The sequence below is a fragment of the Dinoponera quadriceps genome, unplaced genomic scaffold (assembly GCF_001313825.1).
Source record: "Dinoponera quadriceps isolate SergipeBrazil2010 unplaced genomic scaffold, ASM131382v1 scaffold192, whole genome shotgun sequence".
Lineage (NCBI taxonomy): Eukaryota > Metazoa > Arthropoda > Insecta > Hymenoptera > Formicidae > Dinoponera > Dinoponera quadriceps.
This window is the reverse complement of record NW_014554324.1, coordinates 1222015-1238275: the sequence shown is the minus strand read 5'-3', so window position 1 is coordinate 1238275 and position 16261 is coordinate 1222015.

Here is a 16261-nt window from a genome sequence, read left to right as displayed (position 1 = left end):
CAATACTTGTCGCAATTGTTCGAACACGTACAAATGAATGTCAATTTCTACGAAGGAAACATCATAATATTGTATATAGTAAATTATATTTTTAGTAAATATTTGCCAAGGAATATTGGGATCATCATTTTACTCGGATCAAAGAAATATTATTCAAACAGCAGCATTTTTTTTTCAGCGTAGACCCGAAATATTCGATGGCCCGAAAGGGGGGACGCCGGTGATCCCCGCGCGCCACGGAATATGTTAAACATTAATTCACGGCGAAATCAAGAAGCGTATATATATCGAGGCCACTGTTGGACATATTGGAACGTGTAATGAAATTGTCGAAGTTGGGGAACAAATTCTAACGAGCGGCCGAACCTGTCAAAATATGTCTACCCTCGTCGAATGAGGGTCCGTGCATTACGAATGCGGGTTAAAGCGATAACGGGGGGAAAAAAGAGGTGAAAACATGAGAGATCGGTCGTTACTCGGAAGTTTCGATTGGATATTTGGGCTTTGCGAATGCGACACATGTCGTACGCGTCGCGCTTTTGCGCCCGGCGACGGTGAAATTCGCCTTGACATCTTTTTCATCACGCCGTATTCGCGCAGTCGTATCGACGTTGTCGCATCCTGCAGCGGTACGCTTTTGCGTTAATGCGCGGCAGCTATGCGTGCGTGCATGCGAGCGCGCGCGTCCGCGAAGCTCCACAGATATTCGCGATTCGATTTTCGAGATTGTCCCGATTACAATTCCCGCGTAATCACATTACCGCGCTGTTACTGAAAACCAGGTCGCTACGATAATCTTCATTAACGATTGCGAAAATTAGTCGAATATGTCGATTCTGCGGCGCGCAGTTAATAATTGTGCGGTTTAATATTGACTCGGCTGTCGGGACGCTTCGAATTCCGTTGAAATTGTCGCGTTTTCTTATTCGCACGGAAAAACGGACGAACGTCCTGCCGATATTTCACGACGACATCTCGCGTTCTGTGACACTCAATCGACGTAAGTCGACACGTATATGCGCATTAACGAGCTGACACCACCAATTTCGTCCGGTTTACTTTCCGTTAAAATTCCCGTCTCAGGACGCTGTGAAGCTCAATGTCGTGTTTTCAGCGATATATTAGGAGAATCATTCGGAAATTTAGTATTTATAAAAAAAAATAACTATCCTATACATTCATTTCGCTACTTAATTAATAAATGTTAATTTGAAACAAAATTGAGGTAGAGACACAAATATTATTTTTTATTTTACTCGTTAATGATGTATTTATGCATCAATTGGATCTAATAGAGATGCAAAAATACAAGAAAATAGTATATGTGTTATTTATTTTTAATTAAATATGTGCATACACACATACTTCGCGAATATTACTATAAATTATGAACTTTATACCGCTGTATTTTCAAACAAAATGGTCAATAATTCTGAAATGTCTATATAATGTCTGCGTAATAGTCTTTAATATCACAGTAGTTTTTCGCCGAAATTTTCACGAAAATTGTATTTTTAGTTTAGAAGATATTAAAATTAACAATAAATAACAATAATCGCAAATAATATGCTAATCTCAGCGCAGAGAGTTTCTTGCTGAAATAAAAAGATTCGTTAAACGAAAAACAATCATTTTGCTGTTGTAGCAAAACGTCGACAGCAGTAAAATTTAGTTTGACATAATTAACAATTAATATTCTTAATATTCTTAACGTACCCTTTTGTATCTAAACAAATCTTTTCGATGTCACTACAGTAACAAACAATTTGCTATGCCAGCGAAAAATTTTTTTCCACGAAAGAACGTATATAAAGACCGTCAATTTTAGTTGCAAATATCTCAGTTCTCGAATGGTCGATCTTTCTCCAGTCGCACGATCAGTTAGATAATAATACTTCACTGTACACGTAATGCAAGTCTCATCGAATTCTCATCAAAGTCATTTCACCCAGCCTGCTTGAACGGGTCATCGCCTCGATTCGCAAACATAGTCGTCGTGATCGTTCGGCTTCCTTCGGCGCACAGATCAATGGATTACACCGCGATCGTTAAACCCACATCGATAACATTGCGTGGCACCGACGACAATGCATCTGGCTTCTCACGTGCGCCTCTCTCACGAGGCGATGCGCGGGCGAAGTTCATTGTCGTGGGCAATTGCGGCTTCGTCGCGATACATAATCGCGATCGTGCCGTTCCTAATGACGTTATCAATCTTCGACGGAAGTATTCTCGCGCGCGAAGCGGGTCAGCGACTCCTCCCCCCTTCCTCCTGGGCTAAATCATAACCCTTAGCAATGAAAGAACGGATGGAGCTGCTTCACTTCTCATTATCGGCGTTAATTATCGCCTCTGTACAATGAGATGGAAGAAACGACGAAGCGCGGGGGAAAAACTCGCGCCGCGTTGCGAATCGACACGGACAATTACCGCGCCGTATTACACACACACACACACACATCGATTAGCGTACGTTTGCAGTACGTAGGTGGGCGATTAACACAGCGTTGATTAACACTGTTTAGCGCGTGTAGACGATATCAATTGTGCATCTATTGACGGTGAGCAGATGATTAACAACGTAACGCAACTGACTGTACGTGACGGAATTGATATTAACGAAGGAAATCGGGTTAATGTCGGAGAACGAATCGATAGAAGTCCGCGGGACGTAGCGGTACGTCGTTATGGCGGCGAGTAACGCAGTCGCAGATGTCTGCTCAGTCGCGGGACGCAACGCGACAACGCGTCGATCTCATTCTCAAGGCACGTTGCGATGAAAAAGTTAACCCTCCCCCCTCCCCGTCCTCTCGCGTGGTCCTTTCCTATCGCGCGACGTACGTCCATCCAATCAAGATGATTTATGCGGTCGAGCTGCCGCAATTCCTCGACGCATAATTGCAATTGCAGCGTCCGTGGCGGCCGTATCAGCTCCGAGTGCAAACGGTCACATGCGCTTCGGGTGAGCAAGCCAACCCCTACGAGAGGATCTCAATCCCTATTAACAGCCGGCTCGGATAGTCGAGCCGGAGGGAGGATTTGCCAGGGTCAGGAGGTGAGGCGAGCCGGCGCAGGGCGCCAGGGTGGCGGGTAGTGATGGAAAGGGGGTGGTGGAAGGCCGACCCCGAACGGAGGGAAGGGGGTTGCATCCATTCCAGCGCCGCAAATGATTACATTGCGGTCGTCCACTAACTGGCCAGCGACCCTCCGGCCGCCGTATCTGTCGATCAACACAGAGGGATACCGAGAGAGCGGGGTGTTGATGTCGGTGGTCGGAGCTAGTCAACCTTGTCATCGGTCCGCCTCCACGGTCGAAACGACCTTTTCGACTTTTCGTCCGCGGTCGCAACGATTTTCCGCGTGACCGGAGACTCGTCAGCGAGAAGCGTGTTCGTGGCCGCGAAAGAGGCACACGCGCGCGTCCGTAGCGTCTTTAGCGAGATTTTTCTCAGAGGCACCCACAGAGGCTTTTCCTCTGTATACGTGTACCGAGGGGAAAATATCGGGAAATTTGTAACTTATGGTCATCATAGTAAGAGAATTACAGCCGGTTTTCTCAGTCATTTTTCTGACGAGTGTTATTATAGCGTCAGTGGTAATAATCTTACACGAGAAAGGAATTGGCCGTCTATATGATGCAACTGAAATTTAATTACCAGACCTAATTTGTAGCTGTCGGAGATGAAAATTAGGTGCAAAAAAATTAGCTAAATTAACGACATTTCAGTTTTATCGTATAGACATCTAATTTTTACTTGTGGGAGCTAATTCTCTTTTTCCGTACACATGCATATTGCTACTAATATTTCTATTATAGTTAAAACTATAAAAAGAATATGTTAAGGCCGAAAATAGTTATAATTTATCTCATGTGATACGATACATGAATTTCTACAAATTCTCCACAATTCTCCCTGAGACCCGTAAAAATAGCCGTTTCTTGAAACTTGTCTCAAGTAAGAAACTCAGATGTAAATATAGAATTAATATAAAATTAGACGTGAATTTTCAATCGAATCGCAATTATAGATATAACGTCACATATATTACTTGATTCAATTAAACGCTAAATTGAAATCCAAGTGTCTCACGTCAAACAAGTTTCAATTAAGGATTCTTAATTCGAGCCTTAAAGTTAGATGTGAGTTTTCTAATTGAATCTTTCACAAATATATACTTTCGATAAATCGATTATACACACACACACACACATATATATACATATATATATTACTTATATAATTCTAACAAAAACTCAATATAATTCTAATAAAAACTCTCAAATTTAATTCGAAATTAAGATTTGAAAGATTTTCACGTGAGAAAAGTTTCAAATAACAACTATTAATACGGGCTTAAGTCATTCTCTCGAGGGAATGTTCCGAACGCGAAGGGGAAAATTTCCGAGTAACTACGACACGACGGGAGATGCTTGAGTTTGACGAATGACGAAGAACGGTAAACGGAAGGTCTCAACGTCAACTCTAACTTTCTTTCAGGTACCGTTAAATTTTACCAGCTACATATCTCAGTCTCCGTTCGTACATAAATCGAAATGACTGCCCTCGGTAAAATATCGCGAACTCGCTGTCGTTAAGAATGGTACAGTCCTCTTTAACAGCGTGACTTTCGACTTAATCGATCGTAAGCTCGCCGAGACTTCGTCGCAACGAGGTCGAAACGTTCGCCAATTAGTCGCGCTCTGAATAAAATCTTCCCAAGTACCGCTGCGGATGCATATATAGCGAAAACTTGTTTGTTCCTGCTGAAATTGACCCCGATATCTTTAATTCATACATACACCGAGCAACTATTTATACATACTTGTGCAAGACATAAGAACTTGACGGGGATAGTTGTCGTCCAAGTTAACGAATATTACTTGCCATTCGCGTAACGAGAGCCAATCATTAATCCGTGAAATTGAGTACTCATTTCGGGGATTTATTGTGCTCATCGCCACCCTCAATACATCAATTTAAAGACACGGTCAATTAAGGACACAAGACGTACTCAATCGAATGATTAAGTTACCGCCGGCCAATGCCCGCGAGGACGAGGCAAGTATGACAATCTCCTTTCCGACAGAAGAAGAGACTCTTATAAAATCTCGATAAATGCTGAGAATTTCATAGATCCAAATTATATTCGAGTGTCCTAATTTGTAGCAGCATAAATATCCCTCTCGGGAGGTAATGCAATTTAAAGCGAATTAAACTTGCTATATGGAGAAACATTAATTTTATTGCTCGATTCTGTCTCAAAATGTATCGTAGATTATTTCACAAATTGGCATGATTATACTTGATATTGAAACGATCGAAAGACAGGCTAATATTGCGAATTTAGTATTAACGGATTAAAGCGAATTATCTGAAGTAAGCATGAGAAATTTTGTATCAGCAAATCGCGTTGATAATTCGCGACAAGGAACGAGCCTCGATGAGTGATACCGAAGAATTTCTGGATCACTAACTAAATCCGGGGGATTTTCATGCAGGCCTTAAAACAGAAATAAATTTCAGGCAAGCGTACATTTTCCCGAAATCCGTATCCCATCGACATCTGCAGGTAAACAATGATGAATGTTCGCGTTGGCGTCGGTCGACGCTCCGCTTTTTCCGGCCGTTCCCTCGTTTCCGAAAAATCAATAGCGAAAAAATCGCCAGCGCATCGCTCGCTGTTTCAGTACATTCTCTCCCTTTGTAGCGTAATATTTTCATATTTAGAATAATACGAGCGTCAAGAAACAGCGTTTGTTTCAATAACTGACATTCGAAACTCGACCAATATAAATATCAAATCGAACAGAAAATTATAATCAATTTTACTTCTCATCCCGTTGCGATCGCGCACGCAAGCACCCTTCAACAAAACGAGTCACGATTTGTGTGCATGCCATTCTTAAGGAGGAAAACTACTATAGAAGTTCAAAAAGTCGATTCTTTTAATTTTCAAAAATAATATATATTTTTAAAATTATTTTGTCGCTTATGTTGAAATTAAAAAAATTGACGAAGCCATGACTATTTTTATACAAACGGGTTGGAGCGCCCGGACACACTGCACGACACTGTAACTGATCTAAACTTTGTTTCTTAGAATAGATGTATTTTATTCGTCTTAGTATAGTCTGTTAGAACGATGTTTGAGTGATTTTAACCGAAATAACAACGAAAATCTTAATGCCATTATACGGACGGCAGTTCCGAAGGCACTGTTCAGTAGCGCCTTAATTGCACCAATTGCAACTGACATTGAAACAATAATATTTAACAGTGGATATACAGGCTTATTACGAATTTTAAAAAACTTTGGCTATAAATATTGGAGATAATTAGATGTTAGATAGAGCAAAGATATTGTGAGGAGTTAGACGCGCATCCATTATGTGGAGCCACATGCAAGCACAAAACGCTATTCACGGAGCTTTAAGTAACAATATTAAAGGCTATCTTCAACAAGATCTTGCTGAAGATTTGTTCTATGCCTCAGAAATAGCTGACTAAAGATAAGATACAAATAATCCTTGTTACACATTAAATGATACTAAAACTTTAAACGCGTCTTCTTCTCAAAATGAACTTTTCAACCACATTGACAGCATACTACTTAAACTATTAATGACATGCACCCTGCGTCGAAAGATCTGCAAAAAGATGCTCTTTTACATTACACGACGTTTCCATATTTTCTTCCAGCACAAGTTCTGCGTGTTTATAAAAAAAGCGCGAAATATTGCCCTCAAAAATCGAGCCGTTTTATTCAACTTACAGTACATTTTTTTTTACAAAAAAAAATTTTAACTCTAGAGAACGTCACGTAACGCTTTGAAACTTCTGAGTCAAGAATTTAATTATTTTTTAGCTTTCAGATTCGCTGTTTGGAAAGCTGTCAACGCGACATGCCCGCCTTTCTTTAACGGCTAATAATTTTGGAATAAATAAGGATAGTGTGAACTTGTTTTCACGAAAATATTCGGAAAATGTTATACTACCCAGCGCGAAACCCCGTTTCCCTTCGACTCATTACGCTTCTTTTAGAAACGAATCGTTGAAAATACCTCGACTTTTTCGTCTACGCTACCCCCTTAAACGACGCACCCCGCTTGAATTCACGAGCTGTTTCCGCTGCTTCCTCAGTTCAGCAACGCGAGCACACGCGCGCACGCAAATGCTCAAAAATACCGGCGAGTCGTCGCGCCATGGTGAAAAACCGGCCCCGGGCCAAAGGGGTTAATCGAGGGCGTGAATGACGCATTAGACAGGTGAGCGCACTTGCGAGCCGCGCGTGTTTATTTGAAGCGCGATTTGATCCGCACCGTGGATTTGAAACTCCCCAGGGCCGAGCTTCAGCACAGACGAATAACGGGGATGAGGGGGAGGGAAGCGTATGGGGCGAATGGAAACGCGCGCCATTTAACCAAAGTGATTTATTCGGGGAGGTTCTCTCTTTCTCCCTCGCGCTTCCCTCATAATTCCATACTTTCCATGCGCCGGCTATCGAAAGGTGCTCGAGTCGTGTGTGTAAGATCGAACCGTCGGCCGTATTTACATATTTTATTATTTAATAGTCCAGCCGTGCGCGCGTGTACACGGGGCCGTAGTTTCGCCGCTGCACGTGTCGCATTCCAAGTTCACACGGCAAATTCGAGCCCCCGAAGAGGGCCCGGGAAGCCGAGAGGGGGCCGATTAAAACGACGGTGAATTGAAAAACGGGACTCTCGAATGAACTATCGCATCTTCAATTATAAACTTAATTGTGCGGCGAATGGGAGCCGGCTTGGAAAAATTTATAAACACCGGATTTGCCGGCGAATACATAATTACCGGGAATTACGGTAATGATCGAGCCGCTCATTAAAAACACTCTGCGTGGCTGCGGGACGCTACCGGATACTGCGGTAGCACTCTCTCTCACTCTCTCTCGGCTAATTTACAGCGGTCCGATTTCGCGTCTCTATTAGAGCCCACGCTTCATAAAGACAATGCGCGCATAATTGTTACGAATCGCATTTGCATTTACAATAACGGTATCTCTTACGCCGTTGCAACCGCATCGCGATAAATACGAGGCCCGGATTATGAAATGCGAGGGGCTATCTCAAACTTTGGATATTCAATTCCATATCCCTGGAATACAGACACATAAATCGTACGTTCCCGCGGCCGCCGCAGCCAGCAACTACCGGCCGACGCCGGCGGATTTCTCGTAAATTTCATCTTTTCGCTAGATCCGGCGCAATATTCTAGCCGACTCTACGTACTCGATAAAAATATCGAAAAATGTACGTCAAGCGGGACGCGTAATCGCCGTATTTCGTTATCGACATGGTAACGTACGGCAGCAACGAAGCGGCCGCGTCCTTCGACGCGGTTATTTCCGCGAGACGTCGATCCTCGGGATCCACCAGCGCGCCCACTCCCGGAGATCACTCGTCTCGAGGTGCAATCTAACCGGAGAGGCTCCTAGATCCGGCCAGGTAACGATTATCGCGTATTGCCGCTCGTTTATCCGCACTTGCCGCCGGTTGCCTGGCCGGAGATGCGGCGGAAATTATTAATAACTTTCGCGCGGAGAAGGGCGAATCGTTGTTCGAAAGAGCGATAGGCCGCGGAAGAAATGGCTGCCGGCTGATGGATCGTGGGGTGAGAGAGCGTTACTTGAAAGCGCACGCTGATGGATCGCCGAGCGAGCGGCTAATTCATAAGCAGCTGGTTACCGCGGCTGGTAACCGACTTCTACCATTGATACACGCTCGGCGGGAAATCGAGCGGGCGAACGCGAACAAGCGGTTGATTAAGTGCGAAGAAAGATGATACGCTTGTTGCGGCTCCGCGCCGTGGAACGAATCCGCGAGAGTCGTCGCGCCGTAGAGGAGGTGATGATCGACGTCCTTGCGACGGCGCCCGGTTTAATCCTGAGAGTAACATCCGATCTTCAAGTAACATCATCGGTTTCTCATCCTTACGTCACGAGAAACATGGTAAAATTGTGGAGGGGGGTTTTTTTTAACGTGTTTTCGTTACTTTATGGATAGTTTTAATCTTCTTTGTAGGAGAAAAGCAAGTGTGGCGGGTTTCAATTAAACATACGTGAATTTTTTTATGTACATTTTTCTACCCTTGCGACAAAAATCGAAGAAATCTGCGGAAAAACAGGGAAAAATCGGGGGTTTTTTTTTAATTTTGAAACTACACTTTTATTAGTTATTAATACGTTCGCTGTGCATGCGTCGTATATATCCTACGTTAAAATTTTCATTTAAACCGTTTCATATTTTGCTTCGTTATTCAAATATAACGTATTATAAAATATATTGCATAATCATGTATTTGTGCCGAAATACCATGTATATCGCAGCCATCACGTCGTGGAGAGCGCGCGATGTGATGATTATATTTTTTTAATATTTAAAAAAAAAATTAAATTCTATAAATCAACTTTGCAAAGTTTGCTATAAAAATATATTATATTGAAATGATTGATGTAATATCAATAAGAAAATCCACCGTAAAAGTAGTTACGTTCTGTAATAATTGTAAAAACAAATGTAGCATTTACGTTTAACATGAATTTCAGCGCAATATCTAGGAATGTGCCGTTATAATCATAAATATTTTATTCGAAAATGTATTAATTTTATTAAAAATACAGCACTTTAATGTTAATTATTAACCATATTAGAAAAATAATGATAATAATGATTGTTATAATCTTATAAATATTACAACATATATATCATAAATGAAACTATTAATATCAGTGACGTGAGACGCGTGCAATTTACGCAACGTGAACAGAAAGTTGTCAAAAATACGTCTGGCAGCGAACATATTAAGTTTATTGCCAATTTTATTGTCTTTGCAGATTAGGCTTGCCGGCAGGAAATTTTATTGGATCAGGCTAATAACAGGAATATCATATAGACCCAACTTTTTTTTCTAAATCGGGGAATAGGTGTGGGGTATAGTGTATAAAACGTGGAAGAGGAACAAAAGAAAACGCATATAAATCTTATAGACCTAATATGTTACTGTCCGGTTTAAAACAAACTCTCATCTCTGCGACGAGGAGAGTGAAAGAATAAAAGAGAGAGAGAGAGAGAGAGATGTTATTCGAGGAGGATATGCGGCGGCGGATATCGGCTGATTTTCTTGAATCACGCAAACATCGAGCGGCGTTTTCGACAAAGGTAGATTAAAACGTACCGCGCGACATCGCGACCGAATATAAATCAGAGGAACGCAGGTGCGATGCATCGATCAACCGAAATAACGGCGACCCTATGAGGCACACCGCCACCGCCGTTGCTGGTGGCTGTGCGGCGGTGGTAATCTGCGATTCGCCACGCAGACATTACGAAATGCATTCAGCTGCCGCGGCGGCGTGACTGGTTTTAGCCACATTGCCCCGCTTACATTTTTCAATTATGACGATTCACCGAATGAATGTGAAACGATATGCAGATTACGATATGTATATCTAATATTGCGGATCGAACATATTTATTCATTAAATCGATTTGTATTAAACAATGTGGGACACATGGCGAAACGAGATTTGCAAGAATTGCGCGCGTGCTAATTGCGGCATGTTTTTAACAATCCGACCGGATTTTCGAAAAAAGGGTCGGTAATAATATTGACGGTACTTTTACCGGATTAAAGAAATTAAGATTGTACCGTAGTTTTCAAGATTATGTTTACATAGATAATTGATATATTGTCTACGTAATTTTACACACTTTTTCAAGTAGATAATGCGAATTGTGTAAAATATTATAAATTACATGGCTCAGTGCGAAGAGGATGAAGAAATTATTAATCATTAATTAGTTTAAACTTATAAAATATACGTATCCGATTTTGATGTTAATTGTGAAGATATTGAATATTAAAAATTGGAAAGCTGATACATACAGATAACACAAAAATTTTATCATTTTAATTTATTTGTACAGCCTCGTAAACGGAACAGGAGGCGGTGTTTCTTAGTTTATGATTACAACAGGCACAAAATACATGATACTTATTTTCCTTTTATATCGGTGTGAAATCAAGTACTAAAGTCTATTATTGATTTTTTATCATCATCATGAAATGCATCATAAAATACTAAAATTGTGTCGTTATGTTCAAACCAAAAGTAATTTTACCAATTTTTAATAGATTAAATCGGATAAAGTTAGATATAATCCATTTTATATATATTTAATATCTGTACAATGATATATAAAAAAAATGTACATTATTAATATACAAATGTTATCATTCAGGTTTTTACCTGTGACCTTTTAACAGAAACAAAATATAAAAATAGAACTCATCAAATGTAAGAAGAAGGCCTGCCATTCCATAACGTTTCATAGACTACTTATTGTCTACATAGATATATTATACATAATTTACATTGTTTACGCGTAAACTTAGATTGTTGTATTTTACGCATGAACGCCCAACTTTGAAAAAAACGGTGCGACGATGCGATAACACGAGACGTTATCACTAAAGCAGATGCTGCAGCTTACAGTTCACCCCGTGTAGCGACGTGCTTCCAGATTTATAGAAGTCAAGTCGACGTTTTAAACGACAAGCGAAGGCAGTGCGAGTCGCGCGATGCTATCGAGCACGAATGAAGTCCGATAAAATCGATGAAGCCAGTCGGTACGTATAATCGTAAAATCATCGGCGGAAACTCGCCGCAGCTAATGACGCGAATCGTTTCACGAAACCACCGCGCAAGAGAAATATACGGGCCGTCCACGTTTCGTTTCCTACCGTGTTTCTTGCCACCATCGATTTCTGCTTCGGGACTGAAAAACGATACGGAACTGCGAAAGGACGATATGGCAAACCGGCGCGGCGTAGCGAGAAAATTAAAGGCTCGCGGTTTGCGAGCCTCTCTTTCTCTCACTTTTTCCCTCTCTTCCTCTTTCTCTCTTTCTGTAGTTCGATATAATACGATACCTCTTTGCGGATAATCTAGTATTTCTGCCGAAGTAATTTTCCATCGACAGAAACCGACGAACTCTCGCGCAAGAGATGTGCGATGATATTATATGGATTTATATTTTCCCTCTAAACGCGTGATACCGAATCGAAGTATTCGGGAGATCAATTTCACGCTCGCAAATTCGATTTTCCTCAATAACAACCACAATTTCGACTACTAAATTTCCACGAAGGCCACCCAAGAAAAGCAGCTACCGAACGAATGATAACAGTCAACGTTAAGTAAGATGTCGTGGAAAAGAAATTTCCTGTTTTCCTTAATAACAATTGAATATGTGTCGGTAATAGATTTTTCGACAGATAATTTTTTTCATAACCGATGACGTTATCCGTCAGTTAAATCAATAGAATCAGGGAAAGCGAATTTTAATGCTGCTTAATAATCGAGGTAGAGATATAGAGAGAGAGAAAAAGAATGAGAGGGGATATATAGCGATATCTGGCGGAAATTAAATTTGTCTTGCTTGCCGTGTTACCGGTGTAGAGAAATCGATAATGTAAAGCAGATGCGGACGGGTCGGAATTTTACATGATAAAGCCGACAAACGAGGACGAAACTGGGACAAACTCCCGTGCAAAAGAACGGTAGTGGGCTTCGCGCGGATTTGCAGAAATAAATGTGGCTTTCTAAACTTCACGCACACGATGTACAAAGGGCGTGCCGGGGGAAGCCGGGGCGGATATAAATTGGTTTCGCTTATCGCGCCGGATCATTTTTTTCTTTTTTAATCCCGAAGCACCCCGTGTTCCGATGTTGTAAATTTTTATTAAAAACAACAACGTCTTGTTGCCGTGGTCTATTTGCTCCCGCGTGCACAATTCGTGCATTTTCAGACTACCTTTGAGCTCGCTCGCGGAAACTCGAGCACTTCTCTTATGAAGCGTCGGGAGCTCCGAGAAGAGCATTAATTCCGCGGGAAATTGAATATTCTACGTCCGTGCGATTCCGATTGGAAAATTGCACGTAGCGGCGTGTATCTAAAATAGATTCTCCCCGAGATCGAGAATGAAAGGTGTGTTTCCGGTATGTGTGTACGTGTACGTGCGTGTGAATGCTTTATACCTCGCAATTTCTCAAGAAAAACATTCTTCAGAAATAAAATATGCTCTCTTTCGTATTTGCGCGCATCGGAGGCGCGCACGTCGCGCTTTCAAGACGCGCTCCCACTTCAAGCTCTTTCACACAGAAACGCGATCACGCGTGTCCTCGTTAAAGCGATTCTCGCGGGCGATGATTCTTTGCGATATGTGCACAAGATTCCTGCGCCAAGCCCGATATCCATGAGAAGCGCGCGTGACGATGACTCGCCAAGTGAACGTCCAAGGAGCGAATAGCGCGCAAACAATGGCGCAAAACCGTCGGAATTTTGTGTAACAAAACCCGGAAGAGTATAAATGAGAAAAAGAGAGAGAGAAAGAGAGAGCCCGGGAGGGGGAAAGAACGCGTATGATTCGGCCGCTTTTCTGAAAGCCAAGTGGCCCGTGTACGCGAAACTTGTACTTCGACACAACAATGTTTGCGGGAAAGGCCGACAGCTGCCGGTACCCTAACCCTTTGTCTACGTCCCGAGTGTGCGGGGGCACACGCTAAAGTGCTCACGTTAATTGCCGCCGCTGGAATTTCCCGGCTCGCGAACCGACCGAAAATTCCGGGATGGTGCAAAGCACTTGCGGCGCGTTTCCCGGCAAAAGCGACGCTCGACCCCTTGTAGACGTCCTTGTCGTCGACGATGACGACGACGAATAGTAGCGACGCGAACCTTCTTCCCTTTAATCCACCCGGTTATGGCTGCTTAATGCGATTCTCGCTAATTATACGCGCGTTGTGTCCGGACTACGGTCGCTGAGACGCGCCTACTGTCATTATCGCGTTTAGCACGGGACACGCGTTGAGGTGGATATACGATGAGCGAACAAACAACGAACGAAAAGCGAATGCGTCATATAAAGTTTGCATTCTTGTCCCTTGGTCGCTCGCGAAGTATACAGGAAAGTATGCACGAAGTAGGTAAGATGACAATTTGCTGATTTTCCTAATTATTGTTTTTGTCCTTGTCTAAATTTTACTTTCTTTAAGTTACATTGTCACAAAGCATACATTTTGCTCATAGATAATTTTTTATTCGTATTTTATTTTACCTGTATTTTAGTGTGTATTTAATTTTATTGTGTCATACGGACATTATGATAACAAAATAATATATGAAGTTTGTGAAAGTTACACTCTTCGTACGCATAAAAAATGTGTTTTCAACCATCGTCATCTTACCCACATATGGAAGCAAGATGAAATTGACATGGAAAATTTAAACGAAATCCGAATTTTTCAGTTTATGCAGATGAGCAAGGTTTTAGCTACTCGGGAAAAAAACCGATCATTGTTTTCACTAGGAAAATGAGGAAAAATCGACGAATGAGAGTAATCTTAAGATCATCTTACCCCTTACCCAGCTTTACACACGCAAACCGTCCCACCGGGAGTCGCGGCGAGCGAGATCACGAACATAATTCGCGTCCGCTAATCACGCGATCGTCGCGATCGGAAAACCACTGTGTTTTCCTTTCGTTCTCTCTCTTTATTTTTTTCCCCAACGATCTACCGCGGTTCTAATGTGTATGCTGCCAGTTATCGCACGTTATCGTTCCGGTCATTACCGTTGCGCGACGTTTCTTCGCGTTACGTGACTCGCGTGATAATTCGCGTCGGCGTTGATGCGCTGGCTCGAGCGTGTTCGCGCAGACAACGCGCGTGGGTTTAACGCGTGAAATACCGCGCCGATACCCGGACACTCTCTGCGTTTGCTCTACGATAGCGCGAATCAACGCCACGTGCTAATACGCATCGCAAATACGTAAAACAATACGCAGGCTGGCGGCCGTAGGTAAAACAAATTTACTAACACAAGCGTGTCACGCGATATGCGTGTAATTATTGATAGCCTTGCGGCTCGCATTGCGTCGATATGTCACGCTGTCGTTGCGAAGTAAACCGCAGCCCGGCTTTTCCGGACTCGCCCCGTGATTTTCGGCGGAATCCTTGCGCGGATTGTGCGTTCCTCTCTTCGGCAACAACATTGAGACCCGGACGAAATATTGACGTCTTAACCGACGGGTAGGATAAAATTACGCTCTCTGCAAATTGGCGCCGTTCAGTTCGCAGGGTGAAATTATGTTTCCCAAGCTCGCAATCGCGATCTCGTACCATAATATTATGTACTTCGTTCGACGCAATTCCTCAGCGAATAATATAAAAAACAATTTATAAGCAAATAATGTTCCACTATGTTAACGAAGTTTCGTCGGCTACGTGTTGGTTGGCTAATGCGTTGATATTACATATGAACTAGTACAAATCCGACGACACGATGGGAATGAAGGAAGCAGGAGAGGAAATGAAATATCAACGATTTCACAGAATGATATCGCGATTTGAGTTGCTCGCGTCTCCCTGAGCTAATTCGGACGTGATCTTTCAGAGATCTCCGACAACGGTGCGCAATTCGTCCGTACAAAAACAGGTTCCTCCTAGCAAGTAAGAGATTCCCCGTGCCCGGGACGCACGTATGTGCACGAGATCTCCGCATTTCCGTCCGAAGGTCGATCCGCGTAAAAAAGGGGCCGCGCATGGCGGTCCGAGACGTTATCTCGTCGCGACGCGTACACAAATATTTTCGTTTAATGCAAATGCGAAACAACCCGGCAGATATAATGAAGAAGATTACGCGGCATGTGGTCAGCATAGATAACGAAGGCACGAACATACGTGTACAACACTGACATGCGAGCCGCGTGCAGCCGAGCCTCGCCGCGTGGACTATGCTAATGGCGCCGTAATTTTATATATTATCATATTCGTCGTTACCATCGCCGGTGCATTAAGGCCGAGCTTCGACGTCGGATCAATAAAGAAGCGAATCAGCGAAAATGACGGGGTGACGAGGCGCGCGCGCGCGCGCGGTTTCGCTGTCGCGAAAAAGAGTGCCGGCGCTGGAAGCCTGTTTGCGTAATGCATTAACGTCGTCGTCGTCGTCGTCGTCGCGCATCGAAAATACGGTATACACGGCGCATCTCTCCCGCGGAACGAGCCGCTCCCCGTTTTAAATTGACAAAGAGAAAAAGAGAGAGACGGATTCTTTGGAAAAAAAAAAAAAAAAAGAAAATATCCGCGAGTTATAATTTCCGCTCTAATATATACGACGAGAGCGATTTTTCACGCGCACGCGCGCATGTTTTTTCTTTCCCCGCCG